Source organism: Trichechus manatus, unplaced genomic scaffold (assembly GCF_000243295.1).
Source record: "Trichechus manatus latirostris isolate Lorelei unplaced genomic scaffold, TriManLat1.0 scaffold00126, whole genome shotgun sequence".
Classification (NCBI taxonomy): domain Eukaryota; kingdom Metazoa; phylum Chordata; class Mammalia; order Sirenia; family Trichechidae; genus Trichechus; species Trichechus manatus.
Window position 1 is genome coordinate 4,346,129 of NW_004444062.1, and position 23,633 is coordinate 4,369,761.

Here is a 23,633-nt window from a genome sequence, read left to right on the forward strand (position 1 = left end):
GCCTCACACTACCTTATTTTAGAGCCTATTATATTGCCACGGTAGTCAAAACAGCCTGGTACTGGTACAACAACAGATACATAGACCAATGAAACAGAATTGAGAATCCAGATATAAATTCATCCACCTATGAGCAGCTGATATTTGACAAAGGCCCAAAGTCCATTAATTGGGGAAAAGACAGTCTCTTTAACAAATGGTACCGGCATAACTGGATATCCATCGGCAAAAAACTGAAACAAGACCCATACCTCAAACCATGCACAAAAATTAACTCAAAATGGATCAAAGACCTAAATATAAAATCGAAAACAATAAAGATCATGGAAGAAAAAATAGGGACAACGCTAAGAGCCCTAATACATGGCATAAACAGAATACGAACCATAAGTAACAATGCACAAGCACCAGAAGAGAGACTAGGTAACTGCGAGCTCCGAAAAATCAAACACTTACGCTCATCAAAAGACTTCACCAAAAGAGTAAAAAGACAACCTACAGACTGGGAAAAAAGTTTGGGCTACGTCAAAACCGATCAGCATCTAATCTTTAAAATCTACAAGATACTGCAAAACCTCAACAACAAAAAGACAAATAATCCAATTAAAAAATGGGCAAAGCATATGAACAGGCACTTCACCAAAGAAGACATTCAGGCGGCTAACAGACACATGAAGAAATACTCATGATCATTAGCCATTAGAGAAATGTGAATCAAAATTAGAATGAGATACCATCTCACCCCAATGAGGCTAACATTAATCTACAAAATACAAAATAATAAATGTTGGAGAGGTTGTGGAGAGACTGGAACACTTATACACTGTTGGTGGGAATGTAAAATGGTACAATCACTTTGGAAATTGATTTGGTGCTTCCTTAAAAAGCTAGAAATAGAAGTACCACACAATTCAGCAATCCCCCTCCTTGGAATATATCCTAGAGAAATAAGAGCCGTCACACGAATAGATATATGCACACCCATGTTCATTGCAGCACTGTTCACCATAGCAAAAAGATGGAAACAACCTAGGTGCCCATCAACAGATGAATGGATAAACAAACTATGGTACATACACACACTGGAATACTACACAACGATGAAGAACAATGATGAATCCGTGAAACATCTTACAACATGTAAGAATCTGGAAGGCATTATGCTGAGTGAATTTAGTCAGTCACAAAAGGACAAATATTGTACAAGACCACTATTATAAGAACTCAAGAAAAGATTTAAACGCAGAAGAAAACATTCTTTGATGGTTAGGAGGGTGGGGAGGGAGGGAGAGGGTTATTCACTAACTAGATAGTAGATGAGAATTATCTTAGGTGAAGGGAATGGCAACACACACTACAGGGGAAGTCAGCACAACTGGACCAAACAAAAGCTAAGAAGTTTCCTGAATACAACCAAACACTTCCAGGGACAGAGTAGCAGGGACAGGGGTCTAAGGACCATGCTTTCAGGGGACATCTAGGTCAATTGGCATAACAAAGCTTATTAAGAAAATGTTCTGCATCCTCCTTTGGTGAGTGGTGTCTGGGGTCTTAAAAGCTTGCAAGCAGCCATCTAAGATGCATTAATTGGTCCCAACCCACCTAGAGTAAAGAAGAATGAAGAACACCATAGTCACAAGGAAAGTGTTAGCCCAAGAGACAGAAAGGGCCACATAAACCAGAGACTCCATCAGCCTGAGACCAGAAGAACTAGATGGTGCCTGGCTACCACCAATGACCGCCCTGACAGGGAACACAACAGAGAGTCCCTGATGGAGCAGGAGAAAAGTGGGGTGCAGAACTCAAATTCTAGTAAAAAGACCAGAGTTAACGGTCTGACTGAGACTGGAGGAACCCCAGAAAGTATGGCCCCCGGACTCTTTGTCAACCCAGAACTAAAACCATTCCTGAGGCCAACTCTTCAGACAAAGATTGTACTGGACTATGGGACATAAAATGATACTCGTGAAGAGTGTGCTTCTTAGCTCAAGTAGATACATGAGACTAAAGAGGCAGCTTCTGTCCCGGAGGTGAAATGCGAAGGCCAGAGAGGGTCAGGAGCTGGTTGAACGGACACAGGAAATCCAGGGTGGAAAGGAGGAGTGTGTTGTCACAGTATAGGGGGAGCAATTAGGGTCACATAACAATGTATGTGTAAATTTTTGTATGAGAGACTAACTTGAATTGTAAACTTTTACTTAAAGTACAAAAATAAAATAAAATAAAAAAGAATTATACCTCTGATCAAGGTACAAACACCTTTTGAGGGTACACCAAAGAAATAACACAAAGGTAAAAACACAGAGATATTCACAAGGTCCTTTTAAACAAATAAACATTGCCACGGGAAAACATGGACATTTGTTCAGAAAATAATTTTAAGCAAAAAAAATTATACACAAAATAGTGTCTACGCATTAATTGCAATTCTACAAAAATATAACTACACATTGAAAATAATTGGAAGAGAATATAGGATAATATAAGTAGTTGCTATCCCAAGTTTATAAGATTTTACTAAAATTGTTAACAGGTATACTACAGTTTTAAAATTTGGAAAATTATGAAAATATATTATCATTAAAAATTTTAAGTATTTGTAGAGCATTACTCAAAGGGTATCACAATATATTATTTTACGGGTATTTATCAATAAATTTAGAGCATTGGAATGTTTTATTGGTAGACGTAAGAACAAGCTATTACGTAAGTAAAAAAAATTTTGTTCCCTTAGAACCTACAATTTGCATGGTTACAGTTAAGGTCTTTCCCTCACTCCCACTCTCTCACCCACATTTCATCCCTCCTTGCGGTTAAAAACCGAACAGAACAAAATCCCAGCACCTCTAGCTCCAGATCTGATTATAATCAGGGGAAATCAACAAATGTTCCATCCTCACCAGTTATGGAACAACATAATCTCAGTCCTCCTGGGACTCACAACCCTGACTCCACGTTATCTGATAGGACATTCACACCCAACTTTCAACATGTCACCTGGGGTTGCATGTGAAAAGGACCATTTCCCTCTTCCTAAATGCTACCACTGAGCAGAAATCCCTCCACCTACCCCAACACTCTTCCAAAGAAGAAAGAAACATGGGTTTATTGGATGTGGGGACTTTCATGATCTATATTAATCATGGGGAGGACAGTAATGCATGAAGATAGCTTCACTGATGAGCTAGGTGGGACTCAGTTCTCTTCCTAGATCTTGCCAGTTTTATGTGGGTTCATGTTTCCCTGTCTGTAAAATGGGTTAATTCTTTTTTGCTCTTCCCTGCTTCACAAGTGGTGCTGGTAGTGGTGATATCAACTAAGCTATTCGATACCTGCTGTGCGCCAGACCCTATGCTAAGCTCTTATGAATTTATCTCACTTAATTCTCACAAAAACTCCAAGAGAAAGGTATTTGTACTATCCCTGTTTTATAGTTGAGAAAAGGGTCTCAAAAAAGTTACATAATTTGCCTGTGGCCACACAGCTAGTCGATGGCCACATAAGAACTTAAACTCATATCTATCTGATGTTGTCAAAACCTGGCTTTGAAGCTACACACCACATGCCCTTGACATAAACTTATAAAGCATCACAGGAAAGCATGTTAAATATTTTTAAAAAGCCAGGACACACTTATTAGAAATGTAATGAAAGAAAAGGCAGTTTCATCTTATTACATTTTGTATGCAGTATTGGGTTCCAAAATAAACTTCACCTCTGAAACACTCTTCCCTGCTTGAAGCATCTGAAAAAGAGAACCAAAAAAGCTTTTTAGACATTACTCTCAGTCTCTGGCACTTGCAGTCATGTGATACTAGCTCAAAGCCCCAGAAGGGACTTTCACAGTCATAAAGGCTAACGCTCTCCTTTCGTAACTGAAGACACTGGGGCTTGGAGAGCAGAGCGTCAGGCCAAAGCCACACACAGAGCCCCAGTACAGCCTGACTTTGCCCGGGCTTCATTGAATTCTGTCCTGATCTCATCCATAGAGCTTTTTTTCTTTTTTTAAATAATTTATTTTATTATTGTTGAAAATATACACCGCAGAACATACAGCAGTTTAACAATATCTACATGTACAATTCAATGACATTGATTACATTTTTGAAGATGTGCAATCATTTTCACCCTCCTTTTCAGAACTGTTCCTCCTCCATTGACATAAACTCAATGCCCCCTAAGCTTCCTATCTAACCTTTCGAGAGCTGTCATCAACTTGATCCCATATAGATAGTTCATTAAAACAGCACAATGCTCAAGGCAGACATTCTTTACTAATTAAGTTAAACTACTGTTTGGTTATTAAAGAAGACTTCAGGGGATATTTTTGGTTTAAGGTTTAAGGATTAAAGATTATCTCAGGGCAATAATTTCAGGGGTTCATCCACCCTCACTGGTTCCAGAAAGTCTGGATTTCATGAGAATTTGAAGTTCTGTTTCACATTTTTACCCCCTTTTGATCAAGATTCTTCTAGAGAATCTTTGATCAAAACATTCAGTAATGGTAGCCGGGCATCACCCAGTTCTCCTGATCTCACGGGAAAGGAGGTCATTGTTCATGGCCATCCATACAACTTTAAACTCTGCTCTGTTAACGTGGTTCTTGGGAGCTTTGAAAACTTCACACACACACCCTGTCTCCATTTCTCCCTTCGCTACCTCGACCCAACCACATCCTCGGCCTTTGGTCATCATCAAGCTCTCTGTGCTTGCTGGGCTGCTTGCTTTCACAGAGCTTGGCATGCAAGTAGAGGAAAGTCTGCAGGGTGAGCTTTGATTAAATTGGGAGAGACTCCTCCCCCAGACCAAGCTATGCTTTGTCCACCACATTCCAGGCTTACCCCCCGCAGCAAAGAGGGTGCCCCCTCATTTGAAAGCAACCGCAGCCGAGATGTCTGCAGAACTGGTCAACAACTGCATCTCTAACTTTTGCATAGATTCATGCAGTAGCAAGAAAATGAAATATACCTAAACAAAATAAAGAGCTCTATAGAAATTCAGCCAATGAAGTCCCCATTCTTTAAAATCTAAATTAGACCTAGACAGAAAATTCTCTCTTGAACACACTCTGGTCAAGCATTTGCCACCATTGTTTTGCTAAAACTGCTCTTGATCAGGTCACTACTGTGTTGACAAAGCCAGTGGACAATTCCCAGTTCTCTTCTACTTGAACTCTCAGTAGCATTCAATACAGTTGAACACAGAGTCAGTCCCTAGATAATGATAATAGTGTCACTTGGCTAAGGGGTTCATCAGCACTCCATGACAAAGGTTTGGAAGTTAACATCAAAATAACTGGTACTCTTTGCAGTTGTTGAAAATATATTTATACTTTTGTTAACTGTGTATAGGTCTTTCTATGGAATGGCTTCAGTTCTTCTCAGGTAAGTTTTTTTGTTCTTTTAATTGTCTTTAGGAAGTACCAAGTTTGTTGAGTCTATATAGTGTATCCCTTCAGAGATGGATTAACACCTAAAAGGATGTAATATTATGGCACATGCAGTTTTCAATCAGCTGCTAACCTAAAGGTCAGTGGTTTGAACCCAACCAGCAGCTCCACAGAAGGGTCTGGCAAATTGCTTTCATAAAGATTACAATCAAGAAAACCTGTGGAAAGGAACCCTGGTGGCATAATGGTTAAGTGTTCAGCAACTAACCAAAGGGTTGGTAGTTTGAACCCACTGGCAGCTCTGCAGGAGAAAAGACCTGGAGATCTGCTCCCATACAGATTACAGCCTAGGAAACCCTATGGGGCAGCTCTACACCGCCTTATAGGGTCACTGTGAATCAGAATCTACTCAAAACCCTATGGGGCGGTTCTGTACTACCTTACAGGGTCCCTGTGAATCAGAACTGACTGGATGAGAAATAACAATGACAAAAAAAAAAAAAACCTGTGGAGCGGTTCTACTCTGTAACACATGGGGTCCCCATGAATCTGGGGTCCACTCAACGGCAGCAAACAACAACAACCTATATCCTCACCATTTGCTGAGTCACCACTATGCATCAGGAATTGTGTAACTTAGTGGGTCAAGACACAGGCTCTTCTAGAGTCTCACTGCCAGTTTTGAAAATCTGGCTCTGCAGCTTACGGGCTTAGAAAACAAGAGAAATATAAAAACACATAGGGCTACCATGAGCAGTTGCATAAGTTGTTCTCTACATAACGGTGCTCAGCCCAGGGGCAAATGATGGTTGAAACTCTGCCCATGTTCCTCTTACCAAGCCATGTGTGCAGGGCAGGGTTACGTCCACCTGAGGGAGAGGGCTCTGCTTGCAGAGGTGTGTGCCCATGAGATGCCTCTCTTCAGAGAAGGTGACTTTTTCTAATTTCCCTAAGGATGCCAATGACACTGGGGCCTCAAGAAGCAACCCTTAAGCTAGCGCCTCTATCTTCAATGTAATTTGGTCATGGGATCAAGGTTACTTTTTGAACCCCAGTGGCTAGGGCACTGCCTAGCATTTAACAGCACTCGACAAATAATTTGTTGAATGAATGAATATAAAACAATCTTAGAACAAGACATAAGTGCTGAATGTTGTGGTCTATACCAGTGTTTCTTGAAGTGTGGTCCAGGAACCCTGAGGCTCCTTAGGATTCTTTCAAGGGGTCCCTGAGGTCAAAACTATTTTCATAATAATACTAAGACCTTACTTGTCTATTTCTTTCTCATCCTTTATAAGTGTAGAGAGTTCAAAAAGTGTGTTGATAGGGTTGCAGATTCTACATTAAAACTAACCTTCAGGGAACTACCACTATAATTTTTGCAGCACTATCAAAGGAGAATATGCATAATTATATGAAAAGGCAATTAAAATAGTTCTCTTTGTTATAACTACATATATATGTGAAATACATATATTGTATCTAAAACAGCAAATCACACCAGACTGAACGTCAAAGCAGATATGAGGATCCAGCTATCTTCTATTGGTAGGCATTAAAGAGATTTGTAAAAATATAAAACTATGCTACTTTTCTAACAAAACTTTTTTGTTTCAGAAAATATAGTTATTTTTCATTTAAAAATGTTATTTAAGGTACCATTTGATGGGCTTATAATTGTTATTTTGAATTAAATAATATGCAAATTTTAAAAATATATCTGTTGGAATTTTAATATGGTTAATATCAATAGCTACAACTCACATCAACAAAAATTCTTTGGGTTTCTCAGTCCTTTTTAAGAGTGCAAAGTGGCCCAAGAGCAAACAGTACGAAAACTGCAGATATAAAGCAAACTATGTTATCAGAATCACCTGGGGAATGTTGTAAAAATACAGATTCTGGGCTCCATTCTCTAGATTCTGATTCAGTAGAACTGGGATGGAGCTCGGAGAATCTGTGTTTTATAAGAACTCTTACAGTAATTCTGATCATCAGCCGTGGATAGAGACAATAAATACAGTAGAACTTTGTGGAAATACTAGATCAAAATGATCTGCAATTGTCAGGGAAGACTTCAGTTATTCTGCAAACGTCATGCACATGCCCTGTTCCAGGTACCTTTAGGAACATTGACCAGACACCAGTGAACAAGACACAGGTTTCCTTATGAAGGAACTCACAGATTAGTGGAAGAGACAGATAAGGCAGTGCACAGTTACAACACACTGTGATGGGGGCCCTGGTGGGGGAAACGGGGTGCTATGGGAGCACAGAGGTAGAGTACTCTGATTTGGAAGAGTTGGTCTTAAAGAATGGGTAGGATATGGAGGATCAAGGAGAAAGGGGAGACAAGGACACTATGAGTGATAGCCTGGGGGCCAATGGCCATGATAACCAATGGGATGGGTGGTAGGTAGGTTGACCAGCCTGGCTGGCGTGGAGAGCTGGCTGGAGAACAGAGTCAGGTAAGGTCCAACAGATCAGTGGGCCACATGATGGAGGTGTTTTTTTGTTTGATTGTCTATTTTAACACAGGCTCTTTTTTATTGTGGTGAAAATATACATAACAAAACATACACCATCTCAACTGTTTCTGCATGAACAGTTCAGTAACACTGATTGCATACTTCAAGTTAACACAGGCTCCTAATGGAGATGGGTGTTGTTATTACTCCCCTAACAAAATGGCATGAAGGAACTAATATTTATTTTATTGTGGTGAATGTATAGACAGAAAAACAACAGCCAATTCAACAATTTCTACAGGTATAGTTCAGTGAATCTGATTATATTTTTCACATTGTGCAACAATTATTGCTATCCTTTTCCAAACCATTCCACCACTATTAACATATACTCAATGCCCCCTAAGCAAAAATTCTCCCTTCTCCCTTCCTCCCACCCCTGGTAACCACTAATAATTTTTAGTTTCTATATATTTTCTTATTTCATATAAGTGAGATTATCCCCTATTTGTTCTTTTGCAACAGACTTATTTTGTTCAGCATAATATTTTAAAAGTTCATCCACGTTGTGGCATGATGGAGGAGCTTAACCCCAATGAGAGAGCCCCGTGGAGTCTAAAGTTCGGTGGGGACCAGATAAAAGACATGTTTTAGGATTACAACTCTGGTGACATAATGGAGGGTAGCTTGAAGGGCGAGGGACTGAAGAATGGGATGCTTGCTAGTTGGCAATGAGAGTAATGTGATTCTGGGGGCCATCCAAGCCAGGCAGGAAAATAAGCAATGATGGTCATGCTCAGGGCCTGAAAGAAATGAAATAACTTGCTGAAAACCAGACAGTAGGATAAAATAAATTTAATAAACCCTCCCTGAACTTTCTATGCCCTTTTTGTTTGGATTTCATGAATCATTTTATAGCAGTAGCTCTTGAAATTTTGCGGTCATGGACCCTTCTGAAAATCTGATGAATGCTTTAGACATTCTCTCCAAGAAAAAAAATGAATTAAAGCAAAAATATTTTTGTGTGACTAGGCAGGGTTTATTCCACTCTCGTGCCCTTCACCCTCGTATCATTTTTTCTCTTTCTTTCTTAAAGAGGTGTCATTTGATAAGGCGAGGGAGTGGGGGAGAAAAAAGATTCTTTTAGCACAATAAGGCATCAGAGTTTTCCGATAAGAGGTGGTGAATATTAGCAAAAGAAAGGTTGGAGGTAGAAATTTCACTCAGAAGTCCAAGAAGTCTCTTCCCATGGAACCAAAAGAAATCAATACAAGGAAGGGACAGGGACACAGTTCAAATGTGGTGATAAAGGAGGAGGAGAAGGGGACTGGATTTTGTAAGGTTTTGACCAATGCCTTCACGGGGAAAGGGAAGAACTATACTTAACGAGTATGAGTGATTGCCTTTCTTTCTCGAAATGGACTGTACCTTTACATCCGTCAGACACTGTACTCATAATTAAGGGCAAATTTTACCTCTATCACTCACTCGGTTCCTTGGGGGCCCTCATCTTCCACAGCGTTTGTGACCAGGCTTCCCCCAATCAGGACTGCTGGTCACAGTTGTGCAGGCTGAAAAAGGCTCCTGGTAGAGGTGAGAGTGGAGACTGAAACCCAGGCTGTTCTCCACTTGCCAAGCTCTGCAGGCTGTACCCAGAACAGGCACTGTTTTCTAAATCTCCTGATGGTGCTGTGCTGCCTAATGCTCCACCCAATCTCCTCTCCTGCCTTCGCCTCGGTGGCGAATCTTGATAGTTTGTAAGTCTCTACAATATAACACGGACTAGGAAGCCCTCCCTCTCCCCTCCTCTCTCTCTACACTCTGTGCCTCCATCTTTCCTTCACCCTTCTCCCAGATTCTCTCACACATGCACTTCACTTTCTCAGAAAAAGTAAATTGAGGTTGAAGGAGGAAAATTACTTACTATATGACAAGTGTGCTTCTTCTACCAATAACAGAAAAAAGAAAAGACATGAACACAAACAGAATACAGCAGCCTCCCTCCTCCCCTCAAGCAAAAAAAGTTGTGAGAAAGGACAGCCCATAAGAGGTACCTGAATAACAGCCGCAGAATTAAAACCACAGGAGGGCTTTGCCTTCTCACACAGCTGGTGAGCAGGGCTGGCTGGGCTCCAGCTCACACACCTGCTGTGGTCTAGGGGAGGAGGCCTTCTCAGGAACAGGCCCCAGCATAAGTCCTCTCACCAGAATTAGCTCCAAGTTCATTCTGGTTGTATTCCCTCCTCCATTCTACCTTAGGAGTAAATTTGAAAGTGTGAGAAACGTCAGTGGTTACCTCACATGCAAGTCCAGCTGACTTACCCGCTGCCAACAGCCCCTTTCTCACCCTGAGGGACTGTGCCCCTGCTTCCTGAGCCCATGGTGGATCTGCTGCTAGTCTCATTCCTGAGAGAACACACTAAGGCATAGAGCATGCAGAGATCTGTTGTTGTTGCCGTCCAAACAGACCCATGCACAACACAATGAACCGCTGCCATCTCCTGCTCCACCCCCGTGATCAGGTGTGGATTGGACCATTGTAATCCGTAGTTTTAATTGGCTCATTTTTGGAAGTAGATCACCAGGCCTTTCTTCCTCATCTGTCTTTAGTCTGGAAGCTCCACTGAAGCCTGTTAAACAACACGCAAGCCTCCACCAACTGATGTTAGTGGCTATGCCTGAGGTGCATCGGCCAGGAATTGAACCCAGGTCTCCTGCACGGAAGGTGAGAATTCTACCACTGAACCACCACGGCCACCCTCCCTCCCCCCGTGACCTGGTACTACAGGACTTTTTACTTAAAGGAGACCAGTAGTCCATCATCATCATCATCATCATCATCATCATCATCATGGTGAACATTTATGATGTGCTTATTATGCTTCTGGCACAGTACTAAACCCTTTCCATTCAATAACTTACTAAATTCTCACAGCCAGCTCATGACCTGTTATTGCCTCAATTGCATAGACAAGGAAACTGAGGCTCAAAGAAATCATAGAGCTTTCTCAGGAACAATTGCTCCCACCAATTCCTCCAAACCAACAGAATTCTCTACTCCCTCCTCTCTTACACTCAAAAAAATATTTTTCAGATACGTTAATTGCGATCATGGGTCCAAATTGTCTTGCAGCCTTTCTTCAAGGGAAAGGGCCTCTAGGAGTCCACTTCAAAGATTCACACTTGATAGAGCATTTTATAGGAAAAGAGAATGGTCAGACAATCATTATTAGACTAGACACAGAAAGAAAAGAATATCTGGTTAATAGTTAACTGGAAAGACAGCTAGTGGGGCTACGAGGTGGTGACTAGTTTACCAAAGCAAGTCTTAATCGCACTATACTTTGTCAGCAAATAGCTTGGGCATTTTAAAAAATTAATTAGTCTTATTTATTTATCCAATTTTTTGTTGTGGTAAGTATATATATATGTATATATATAACAAGACGTTTGCCATTTCAATGGTTTTCACATGTACAGTTCAATGACAACGTGTGCAGCCATCACCACTATCCACTCCCAAATTTTTCCATCACTTTTAACAGAAGTTCAGTGCCCCCTGTCTCCAAGGCATTTTATCAGGAGCACTGATTTTCTTCTGAGAAAGAGGTTGTAAACTATATCACACACAAAAATGTTCTATCCCAGACCCAGTTTGGGATAATTTTTCTTTTTGATGCTGTTATAATGAATATCACATTATACTGATGTATTAGATGACTACTCAATTTAATTATGTAATACTAATCTGTAATCAAGAGGAACCAATCCCTGGAGAAGGATATCATGTTTGGTGATGTAGAGGGTGAGCAAAAAAGATAAAGACCCTCAACGAGATGGATTGACACAATGGCTGCAACAATGGGCTCAAACATACCTACTATTGTGAAGGTGGCTCAGGACCAGGCAGCATTTCATTCTTTTACACATGGGGTTGCTATGAGTGGAACCAACTCGACAACCCCTAACAACAGCAACAATCCATAATCACGGTATCACACCTATCTCTAGAGGACAGAGAAACTTGGGATCACGTATATACCACGCCTGTAAATGTTTATGAAGAATCAAATAAATGAGCTTCCCCAGACAAAGAAGAAATGAGTACACTAGTTCAACTCTGTTGAAAGTTCAGTCCAAAGACCAGGGCAGATGGGCAAACTGACCACAACAAGATTAAGTACAGAAATTGAGAGTAAGTATTCAGAAAGTTGTATGGCAATTAGACGATGCATGCTGAATCTAATAATAAAAATGGGGGCTTGTGTTTTATATATTCTTTGCATTTTAGTTAATTTTTGCTATTCTTTTTCTGTTTTCTAGAAAATTATTGTGTTTTTAAAAGGATTGGTCTGTAATGATTGGAAATTTAAAAACACAGAACTTGTCCTTTAAGCAAATGATCACAGACCAATTGGAAAGGGCAGGCTTCTTTATCACATGAGAAGTTAGATTCCTAAGCAAACGTCCCGGCAGAAAAAGAGACCCTGGGTCCCCTGTACATAGACCTTCAGCTGGTCAAATCTAACAACTGCCCTACTTAGGACGACTAAGTCTTTTTTGGAGAGGAGGGAAATAGGAGATTATATCCATTAGGGTTCTTCTCATGCTTCTTGGAGACTTGCGATAGTTTGACGGCTCTATAGTACTCTAGCTCTCCTCCCTACCCCACCCCCAAACTTCAGAACGAACCAGGAGAGAATCAGAGACGTTAGCATCAAAGCAGAGCAAAATCCAAGACTCTGTGTTGTGGCAGGATGGGGTTTTCTTTCCCCTTCACCCCCTCCTTTCCTTCCTCCCCACTGCCCCCACCCAGGCCCTTCCTGGGAGGAAGTCTTTGGTAAGATGGAGAACAGGGACTCTAAGAGCATAATAATGCACAGATGTGAGAAGTGTCAATAGTAACAAGAGAAAGGCTGGTTTGTAGCTGTTTTACTCTGGATAATCAGAAGGGCTTAAAGCTCCTCCAGGGACAAAAGGAACCTGACACAGGGCTTTCAGCATGGAGCCCAAACCTGTGAGAAGGGCAGAGAGGGTAGAAAAAGATGGAGGGAGGGGGTGACAGGGGCCACGAAGAGGCAGAGAAGACCAGAGAGAGCAGAACTGGGTGGACAGTCATCAGACTCTGTAATGAATTTACAGGTGACTTGATAGGAACGTAATCTCTGGACTACACATGCATCATACTAAGATATTCTCTCTGGGACTGGATGGTCCCTACAGGCCCTCCCAGTTTATGCATCCAAGGAGCTAGAGTGTAGACCCAAATTAGTGGAACTGTCATTGGAAGAGTGGTGATGACTAGGACCACAGGCCGGAGCCAAATTGCCTGGGATTGAGTCTTGACTCTGACACATGCTAAGTGTCTGACCTTGGATAAGTTTCCTCATCTGTAAAATAGCGATGATAATAGTACTTTTACCCTGGGTTCTTGTAAGAAGTAAATGAATTCATACACATAAGCACGTAAAACCAAAACCAATTGCCGTGAAGTTGGTTCCGACTCGTGGCGACCCCATGTGTGTCTCAGAGTAGAACTGTGCTCCATAGGGTTTTCAATGGCTGAGTTTTTGGAAGTGAATTGCCAGGTCTTGCTTCTGAGGCACCTCTGGGTAGACTCCAATCTCCAACCTTCTGGTTAGCAGCCAAGCACGTTAACCATTTGCACCACCCAGGGACTCTGTAGAGCATGTAAACCCATTGCAGCTGAATCGACTCTGATTCATAGCGACCCCACAGGACAGAGTAAAACTGCCCCATAGGGTTCCAAGGCTGTAATCTTTACTGAAGCAAACTGTCACATCTTTCTCCAGGGAGAGGCTGGTGGGTTCAAACTGCCAATCTTTCAGTTATCGCCAAGTGCTTAACCGTTGTGACACCAGAGATCCTTATAGAGCACATAAAAATAAAAAATAAACCTGTTGCCACCAAGTCAATTCCAACTCGTAGTGACCCTATAGGACAGAGTGGAACTGCCCCATAGGGTTTCCAGGGAGCAGCTGGTGGATTTGAACTGCCAACCTTTTGGTTAGCAGCCGAGCTCTTAACCACTGCACCATCAGGGCTCCTTATAGAGCACGTAGTGCCTGGTAATTACTGTGGCTCTAAGCAAGGGTATACACACACACACACACACACACACACACACACACACACACATACACACACACACATTCTACTACAATGTTCAATAGTGGCCCACAGATACAATTAACCAATATGTGGTTACAGTTTCCGTAAAAAATCTGGGATAGCTACCACGTAGTCATCACACACAGCACCGTAGGAGGGAGTACATATATTCCATTGACATGCTGACATTAAAAGCTGTTCACAATATGATGAGAGGAAAAAGCAGATTGCAAATCAGATTCTGCCATACAGTCCTATTTTTGTAAAAATACACGCACATGCGTACAAGAAAGTATCTGAAAGTATAGATACAAAAAATGAGGTAACGGTGGTTATCAGAGTGATTTTAACTGTTGTCTTTGGGCTTGGCTGTATTTTCTAACCTTTTCAACAAAAAGCAGGTGATATGTGTATAATTTCTTAGGACTGGTATAGGAAAGCCTATCTGTATGAAGAATCTCTGCTTGACTGCTAACCGAAAGGTCAGCAGTCTGAATCCACCAGCCACTCCTTGGAAACCCTATGGGGCAGTTCTACTCTGTCCTATAGGGTTGCTATGAGTCAGAATCGACTCAGTGGCAACAGGTTTAATAGGTTTCTCTATGATTCCTTTAGCTTTTTCCAGCCAGGCTGGGCTGCAGTTTTACCTTCAGAGCATCTGTGTGGAGGAGTGAGGTCCCCTCCTGAGGTCCCCCCAAGATGTCCAGGGCTCATCACTCCCAGATGTTGAGTTTGTTAGTAACAGGCAAGGCAGTGCTGCTCCTGGCTGCTGTGTTCTGTGTCTTCCTGCTCCTCCATTGCTGCTGGCTCCATGTGCTGCCCTTGGCCTCTGACATTTTAATTCTTTTTATTATTATTTAATTATGTCAATGCCCATGACATATTCAGCATAGGGTAAACCTTTAGCTTCCATCAATGACACTGGAAACAAAAAGACACAGAATCCAGATCTCAAGGATTGAGGCTGGAAGTTCTGAGTTCTAGAAGTTGAGACTTGGTGCTCACATTCTGGCTGTGCCGAAAGCTAGCTGTGTGTCCTTGGGCACCTCCGAGCGTCAGTTTCTTCCTCTGTAAAGTGATAGGGTTGGACTCAGTCTTCTCTGAGGCCCCTTCTACCTCCAGAAATTGAGTTAGAAGTAAATAATAGAGAAGCAGAATAAAAATTCCTGACCATGTTGATTTTCACAGTAACAGAAGGAGAGAAAAGAATTAGTGTGGCTTGCATAAAGTATCCAGATAATTAAAGCAAATACGGTTTGAGGCCTGGATATACAAATAATTTCCTGTCTGTTTAACTCACCTTATTCATCTTTAGCCGACAACCATACAGGGGTGAGTCCAATAAAAATTTTTAAAAAATGCATTCTGATAATAAGGATGATAATAGTGACCAGGGCTTGGAACCAGAGACCTCACTTTTGGTCAGTAACTGTGTGTATGGCCTGGGCAAGTTACTTCCCTTTCCTGGACCTCATCTCTCCCACTTCCTCTTCACAAGGTCACTGGAGCCTCTGAAGAGATCATGGTGGAATAGAGAAAAGGGAGTTTGGAGCCAAGAGAGATCTGAGTACAAATTCTAATTCTGCCAAGTATAAGTTATTTAGCCTTCCTAAGTGTTAGCTCCTGTGCCTGTAAAATAAGCCAGATAATAATGCCTTACAGCATTGTTGTGAGGTCATGTGGGACAATGTACACGCAGTAGTTTACAATCTGTAGGGTGCTAAACAAATACTGCCAATTATTATAATAAGACACGAAAAAGCACTTTGGGAAATTGTAAGGTACCGTATGAATTAATATGTGGGGATGGTGAATGATGACTAGGATTGATTCACTCAAGAAATATGGTTCAGCGTCTACTGTGGGCATGGCACCATTTCAGATGCTGGAGGAGTCAAATATGGGTAAGGCAGGTACCCGGCTGCAGAGAGCAGTGATGCTGAGAGGAGTAGGGGAAGGAGGAGGAAATGTATTTGAGAAGGACACACGTACAGTGATGTATTTGGGGCACCTGAACCTTTTTTTTTTTAAATATATGTATTGGTTTCCTAGGGTTACCCTAACAAATTATCACAAACTCGGTGGCTTAAGACAACAGAAATTTATCCCCTTACAGTTCTGGAGATCAGAAGTTCAAAATTAATGCGTCGGCAGGGCCACACTCCTGCCAAAGGCTCTAGGAGAGGGTCCTTCCTTGTCTTTTCCAGCTTCTGGTGGCTCCTGGCGTTCCTTGGTGTATGGTTGCATAAATTCAATCCCTGCCTCTGTCTCCACGTGGCTGTTTTCCTTGTGTCTCTCCATTTCCCTTTCTCTTCTCTTCTAAAGACTTGTCATTGGACTTAAGGCATACCCTAATCCAGCATGATCTCAACTCCAAATCCTTACCTTAGTTACATCTGCAAAAATGCATATTCCAAATAAGGTCACATTCTGAGGATCCTGGTGGACACATCTTTTGGGTGGGGGAGGCACAGTTCAGCCTGCTACAATATCTGTGGTCAAAGCTTTCAATTCCCTAAGACCACAACTCTACAATGTGAAAACTACCCTTGGGGGAACACTGGTGAATCACTTGTAAATGACAGCCCCGGTGGGTTTCAATTAGTGTATAGCCACTGACAGATTGGGGCACTTTACTATGTTCTGTTTCAACAACAGGACTATAAAGGGCAGGCACATCCAACTGCATTAAGTGTTGGGCTCGACAGGATGCAGTCCTGTCAGTTTGTTGTACTGTGGTGGCTTGGGTGTTGTTGTGATGCTGGAAGCCATGCCACTGGTATTTCAAATACCAGCAAGGTCACCCATGGTGAACAGGTATCAGTGGAGCTTCCAGACTAAGACAGACTAGAAAGAAGGACCTGGCGATCTACTTGTAAAAAGTCTAATGAAAACCCTATGGATCACAACAGAATATTGTCTAATATAGTGCTGGAAGATGAGCCGCCTAGGTTGGAAGGCACACAAAATACACAGTGGTCTCAACCATGCACTGGAGCATATGAACAACTGTGAAAATGGTGCAGGATGAGGCAACATTTTGTTCTGTTGTACCTAAGGTCACCATAAGTCAGAGTCAATTTGACAACTAACAACAACAGAAGGATGCAGTTGGGCTCTCAAGTGTTGTAACCTTGCTTCTGCTTTAGCCGATGCTGCCACGTAAGCATACAGCCTTCTCATACTTGGACTCGCTCCACAGAGCCCAGCAGGCAAGCTCTCGGCTATACTTTGAGTCTATCTACACACTGAGTTCTAGTCATTTCCTTCCGTTTGTCCAGAAGTTATTCAAAACCACTTGCCTGTGTGAGCTCAAGCACCACCCTGCTTCTGTGAATCACCTAACTTTTCTGTTCAGTCTATTTGCTAATGCATTCCCAAAAACGGCCCTAATTCAGTCGTATCCAACAGGAATCCCCAAGGCAATCAGTCATCTTCGGAGGAGGCTTGGCAATACTAAACACTGGTCATTGTGAAACGGGTGTGTTCCCCCCTTCCCAGGGCCAGCAGGGAAATGTTAAGGCTGCTTTCTTTTTCAGAGAGATTGTTCCCTTTAAAAGCAGATCACTGATGGGGTCTGTCAAGGTCAGCAGGCTTCTCCTCAATTAGGCCTCTCTTTCGTACCTAAGGAGCTGCTGGGTGGTACAGTTAGCGTGCTCAGGTGCTAACCAAAAGGTTGGAGGTTTGAGTCCACTAACAGGCACCTCAAAAGAAAGACCTGACAATCTACTTCTGAAAGATCAGAACCATCGAAAACCCTATGGAGCACAGTTCTGCTCTGAAGCACATGTGGTCACCATGAGTAGGAATCTACTCCATGGCAACTGGCTTGGTTTTTATCATCCTAACTAAACTATGAAATATTCTCTCTCCCTTTTCCTAACGTGTTTTCTTTATAGCACTGATCCCTCATCCACATTTATCTTAATAAAAGCTGAGTGAATAAATAAGTGAATAGAGATTGTTCCCACTTACAATAAGGAGCTGGGCCTCTGTTGATCCCTTCTGCAAGATACTAAAAGCCATCTGCTTTGTGCTAGGAAACAATAAAACAATTTATAAAGTATAGGCAACCTAGAAGAAAGAGCAAACTTATGAAAAGTGAACAAGTGAAAAACTCCATGCTCATCTCTATTTAAGAAGCTTAGAAAACAGAGCAACAAAAAGGATGGTAGGAAGAGTGAGGTGGCTGGGGTCCACCACCACCTCATGGGGTTTTGGACAGCTCAGTTCACACTCTCAAGACCTAAGTGTCCTCATCCATGTAACAGAAGTGTCCTTCCAGCTTAGAGACATGTAGTATGAAATTGAATTATATAGCTGCTATTTATTGAGCAGCTACTATGTACTAGACATAGTACAGCCTTTACCTGTATTAGCTCTTTTAATCCAGGAGCACTGGTGGCACAATGGTTAAGCACTTGATTGCTAACTTGAAGTTTGGTAGTTCAAACCCACCCAACTGCTCCAAGGGAGAAAGACCTGGCAATCTGCTTCCATAAACATTACAACCAGGAAGACCCTATGGGGCAGTGCTACTCTGTCACATGGGATCGCTAGGAGTTGGAATCAACTCCACAGCACTCAACAACAACAGCAACACCCTATGATATTATTTTGTCCATTTTACAGATGAGAAAACTGAATTACAGAGAGGTTAGGGAACTTTCACAAGGCCACAGAGCTAGTGAGTGGCAAAGCTGGGACTCAAGGCCAGGCAGTCTGACTGCAGAAGCTAAACATGTTGTTTTTGTTTTTGTTTTTCACATTTTAAATCATAAATTACATCATACACATAAAAGAATATATAAAACACATAAGAATAGTTTAAAGAATAAATAATGACCAAAAAAATTAAATGAGCACCCGCATGTATCCACTTCCCAAGCTTAAGAAATAGAACATGACCAATATCTGTGATGCCCCTGGGTGACCCTGATCAATCATATCCCCCTCCCTCCCTAGAAGAGGTAACCACTAATTTCAATGCTATGTTAATCATTCTCTTGCAAAAAAAAGAAAAACTTTGATCTTTAATATTGTATTAGTTTTGCTTGCATTTGAACTTTATAAAAATGGAATCATGCTGTATGCATTATTTTGCTACTTGCTTTTTTCCTTCAACATTGTCTGCGGTTTGGTGTCATCGAGTCAATTTTTGACTCATAGTGACCCCATGTGACAGAACTGAACTGCCCCATAGGGTTTTCTAGGCTGTAATCGTTATGGGAACAGTTTGCCAGGTCTTTCTTCCATGGAACAGTTGGGTGGGTTTGAACCATCAACCTTTCGGTTAGCAGCCAAGAATTTAGCCATTGCACCACGTATCTGTCTTGATAAGTGTAGCTACAGTTCATTCCTTTTCATCACCACATAGTGTCCATGTGTCAATACACCAAAATTTATTTAGCCAATCTGTGTTGATGACATTGGTTTCTTTCTACTTTTTTCTATTACCTACAATGCTACTAAGAACATTCTCATAATGTCTGCAGGAAGCCTCTGGTGCATGGAATTTCTGGGTCAAGGTGTATGGATATTCAGTACTACTAAGTAATGCCTACAAGTTATACCAATTTACACTCCCATAAGCAGCATATAAGAGTTTCTATTGTTTCATGTCCTTGTCAACACTTGATATTGTCATACTTTTTCCTTTTTTGCCAACATGGTAGCTAAAAAAGAATATCTCATTGTAAGGTTTTTGTTTTGTTTTGTTTTATTTTGCTTTTTCCTGAGTACTAATGAGATTGAACACCTGTTCTTGTTTATTGGTCATGCATATTTTCTCTTCTGAGAAATGTCTGTTTTTAAATAGGGCTGTTTGTCTTGTTTATTCATAGTAGTTCTTTATATATTATAGATATATATATTATAGATAGTAAACCAAACCAAATCCACTGCTGTTGAGTCTATTTGACTCATAGCGATCCCATAGGGTTTCCAAGGCCATAAATCTCTACGGAAACAGACTGCCACATCTTTCTCCTGGAGATCCACTGGTGGTTTCAAACCGCCGACCTTTCCGTTAGCAGTCAATAGCTTTAACCACTGCACCATCAATCAAAAAAAACCAAACCCGTTGCCGTGGAGTCGATTCCAATTCATAGCGACCCTATAGGACAGAGCAGAACTGCCCCATAGATGCCACCAAGGCTCCTCTTAAGTATAAATGTCTCACTGGAAGACCAGCAATTCTTGAACATTGCTAACTATTCTTTTGCTTATTCAGATTGGAATTTGAACATACTTCCCCCTCTCTCTTCCAAGCAAATAGATGTCAAGAGTGATATTTCCTGGGTTATTGAGGTTCAGACAGAAGAGTTACTCAGGCTCTGTTCCCTACAGTGGGGACTTGAGTAATCACTAAGTGCCAGAATGGATAGGATGACTTTTGATATTTAGTGAGTGTATCAGTCAAAGTACCACAGAATGCCTAATTTATTCCGGATGGGTCAAATGAAGAGATTGCATGAAGGTACTACTAGCAGAGGTCTGGGTTAAGGGAACATATATAAGGGGTTGCAGCTTCCAAAGACTAGCAGAAGGCCAATACCTCTCTTAGGACTGACGGGCAAGGCAAGGAAATCTTGTCCTGGAGCCCAGTAAAAGCTGGAGTCTGGAGGAGAAGGTACCTAGCAGGAGCTACAACCTTGAAGGGTCTCACAGCTACTGCCAGATAAACTGCACCAAAACAGGAAAAGAGTAAGGCGGGGGGGAAACCCCAACTTCTACCCTCTGATTTCCTGCCGGAGTCTCCCATTGCTTAAACCCGAGTCTCCCATTGTTTAAACCCAAGTGGAAGCCAACTAGGAGGAGATTCTGGGTGATGTAGTTCACAGGGTTAGCCTCACAAGGCACGGAGGAGGACAGAGAGGTGGAAAACAGAAACAGAGGTCGAGAGCAGCATGCAGAGACCAGCCAATCCAGTGAGATATGAACCACCTGAGATTTTTTTCCAGAAAGAAAAATAAAAGGAAGCTCACACAGGAAGGCTGCCAAGCGCTAATCATCAGCACAGCCCTACAGTGTGTAATAGGGATCGTTCTCACCATCTTGGCTAAATTAGTAAGTGTAAAGACACTAAATATAATTGATCATCTCATTTTTAGCTAGTGAAGTTTAATTATACCAAAATTACATGGTAAAACTGGGACATTGTGAAAAATACCTGTAAAAGGGAAATATCTGCATTTATCTGCCTAAGTCTCAGTTTCCTTATCAACAGTAAGAGAATCATATCTACCTTGGGAGCACGTTAAGAGGATGTTATGATGTATGTAAAGAGCCTAGCACAGGGCTGGGACTTGTAGACATTCAAATGTAGTTTGTTGCTATTATTATTATCATCATGTGGTATTTTACTCACCTTACTCCATTTAACACTGCTTCAATTGGAACCTGCTTCTGTATGGGTTTCACATCATGTGGCATACTATTGACAAGTTCTAGAATATTCTAATCTTATCTAGACTATTCAGCCTATTTATCAGCAAAAGAATCTATCAAAAACATAGTAACACCACAATTTGAATGATAGTTTACAGATACAAAGCACTTCCACAATCATTATTGTACTAATTCTTAGAGTAACCCAGTAATTACTACCGGTGTTTTAAGAAAGGGAAACTGAGGCTGAAAGACACAGAACCCAGACTTTCTGACTCCAGAATACATCCCACCTGTCCCTCCTCTTACTCCCTCATGATGGTTCTCTATCTTCCATTAAATATTAAGTCCCATGTTAGGATATATTTTAGAGTCTACTGAAAATTTAATGTAGTCTTTAGACTTATTCAAGTACTCTTTATGAATATACATCAAAAATAATTTCTGTGGTTTATTTTATCTTGTGAAAAATTGCTTCAGATCTTGCTCAGTGATTATGTTTCTCTGCTTTATCAGGAGACACAGCCTCTGGAAAAATGTCCCTACCAAACAAGGTCACATTCACAGGTATTAGGGTTTAGGACTTCAGCATATCTTTTAGGGGGGCACAATTCAATCCACAGCAGATAGGGGCCTTTGCAAATGATAGTGTCTGTAACTTAGACAGATCCTGTTCTCATTGCCAGAAAGAAAAATGAAAGAGAGAGACTAAGTTCAGACTCAGAATGTTTTATCTAAAAATAATTTTTAAAATACAGGCCACTTGACTGCTAGGTGTGAGGTCTACAGGGCCACATAAGATCGGATGTGGCAAGGCCATACAGTCGGGCTGCTCTGGGAGGAAGTGGGGTATGGTGGTTTTGAGCAGAGCTTTGGAGTTAGACACACCTGCTCAAGACTCCTAGTGCTGCCACTCACCTGCTGTATGGCCTTGGACTCTTAGTGTCAATGTGCCAAGCCTCAGTTTCATCATATAAGATGAAACTCATGGTGTGGCCGCTTGCATGCCATGTGATGAGCTGATGCACACAAAAGTGCTTAGCACAGTGCCCAGCAAGCCTGAAGCACTCAACAGATTTTAACCTTTGGTATTATTATCTTCTGGCACAACAATTGGTCTCTATTCACCTGGAGCAGCAAAGAAAAAAGGAGAGTCAGGACTAGGAGGAGGAAATGGAATGTGTGGCTAATTGCAGCCATGAACAACTGCCTTCTCTCCCATGAGACTAGAAGAACTGGATGGTGCTCAGCTACCATTACTGAACATTTTGATCAAAGATTCTATAGAAGAATCCTGATCAACAGGGGGAAAATGCAGAAAAGAATTTCAAATTTTCATGGAATCCAGATTTTTGGAGCCATGGAGGCTGGAGGAACACCAAAAACTATTGCCCTGAGATCATCTTTAAAACTTAAACCAAAAAATAGCCTCTGAAGTCTTCTTAAAACCAAACAATAATTTAGCTTAACTAGTAAAGAATGTCTGCCTTGAGCTTTATGCTCTTTTAAGAACTATCTATACGGAATCAAATTGACAACAGTAACTAAATAGATTAGATAGGAACTTCAGAGGGCAATGAGTTTATGTTAGTGGGGAGGAACAACTCAGAAAAGGAGAGTGAGAGTGGTTGCACAACTCGAAGAATGTAATCAATGTCACTGTAGAAACAGTTTAACTGGTGTGTGTTTTGCTGTGCACATTCTCAACAACAACAAATAAATAAATAAATAAAACTTTTTAATCTTATGGATCACAACAACAATATAATATCTTACGTGCATGAGGAACGAGTGCTTTCAGATTTCTTGTCACTCAGCCTAATTGTATCACACTGGATTCTGCTAAGGAGCCCTGGTGGCACAGTGGTTAAAGTGCTCAGCTGCTAACCTAAAGGTTGGCAGTTCAAACCCACTAGCCACTCCACAGGAGAAAGATGTGGCAGTCTTGCTTCCATAAAGATAACAGCCTTGGAAATCCTATGGGGCAGCTCTACTCTGTCCTACAGCATCACTAGGAGCAGGAATTGATTCAATGGCAAGAATCTGGTTTCTTGGTTTTTTTGGATTCTGCTGACCTCCGATTTAAATAGTCTGTATAAAGTAAGACAGAATAGGATGAATCACTCAACCATTCAAATCATTGCCAACTCTTTAATGTAAACAAGAGTATATTTACTGTCACTACTTGGTATAGTTAAGAATTGACATATAACAAGGAAAGGTCATGGAAGCTCCATAGACACATCCAAACTCCC

General features: G+C 41.4%; 1 protein-coding gene across 3 annotated transcripts in view; it reads right to left on the bottom strand.

The window, feature by feature from the left end:
• RHOH (ras homolog family member H) overlaps window positions 1-23,633 on the bottom strand; it is a 104,421-nt gene that overhangs the window by 23,843 nt on the left and 56,945 nt on the right. Inside the window, exon 4 of one of the 3 annotated variants that reach the window (XR_002825356.1) lies at window positions 3,678-3,745. The gene's annotated coding sequence lies outside the window, so the exon portion shown is untranslated. Of the gene's footprint in view, window positions 1-3,110; window positions 3,746-23,448; window positions 23,470-23,633 lie in introns of those variants that run through there. The other 2 variants (XR_002825355.1, XR_002825357.1) reach the window with 2 other exon arrangements.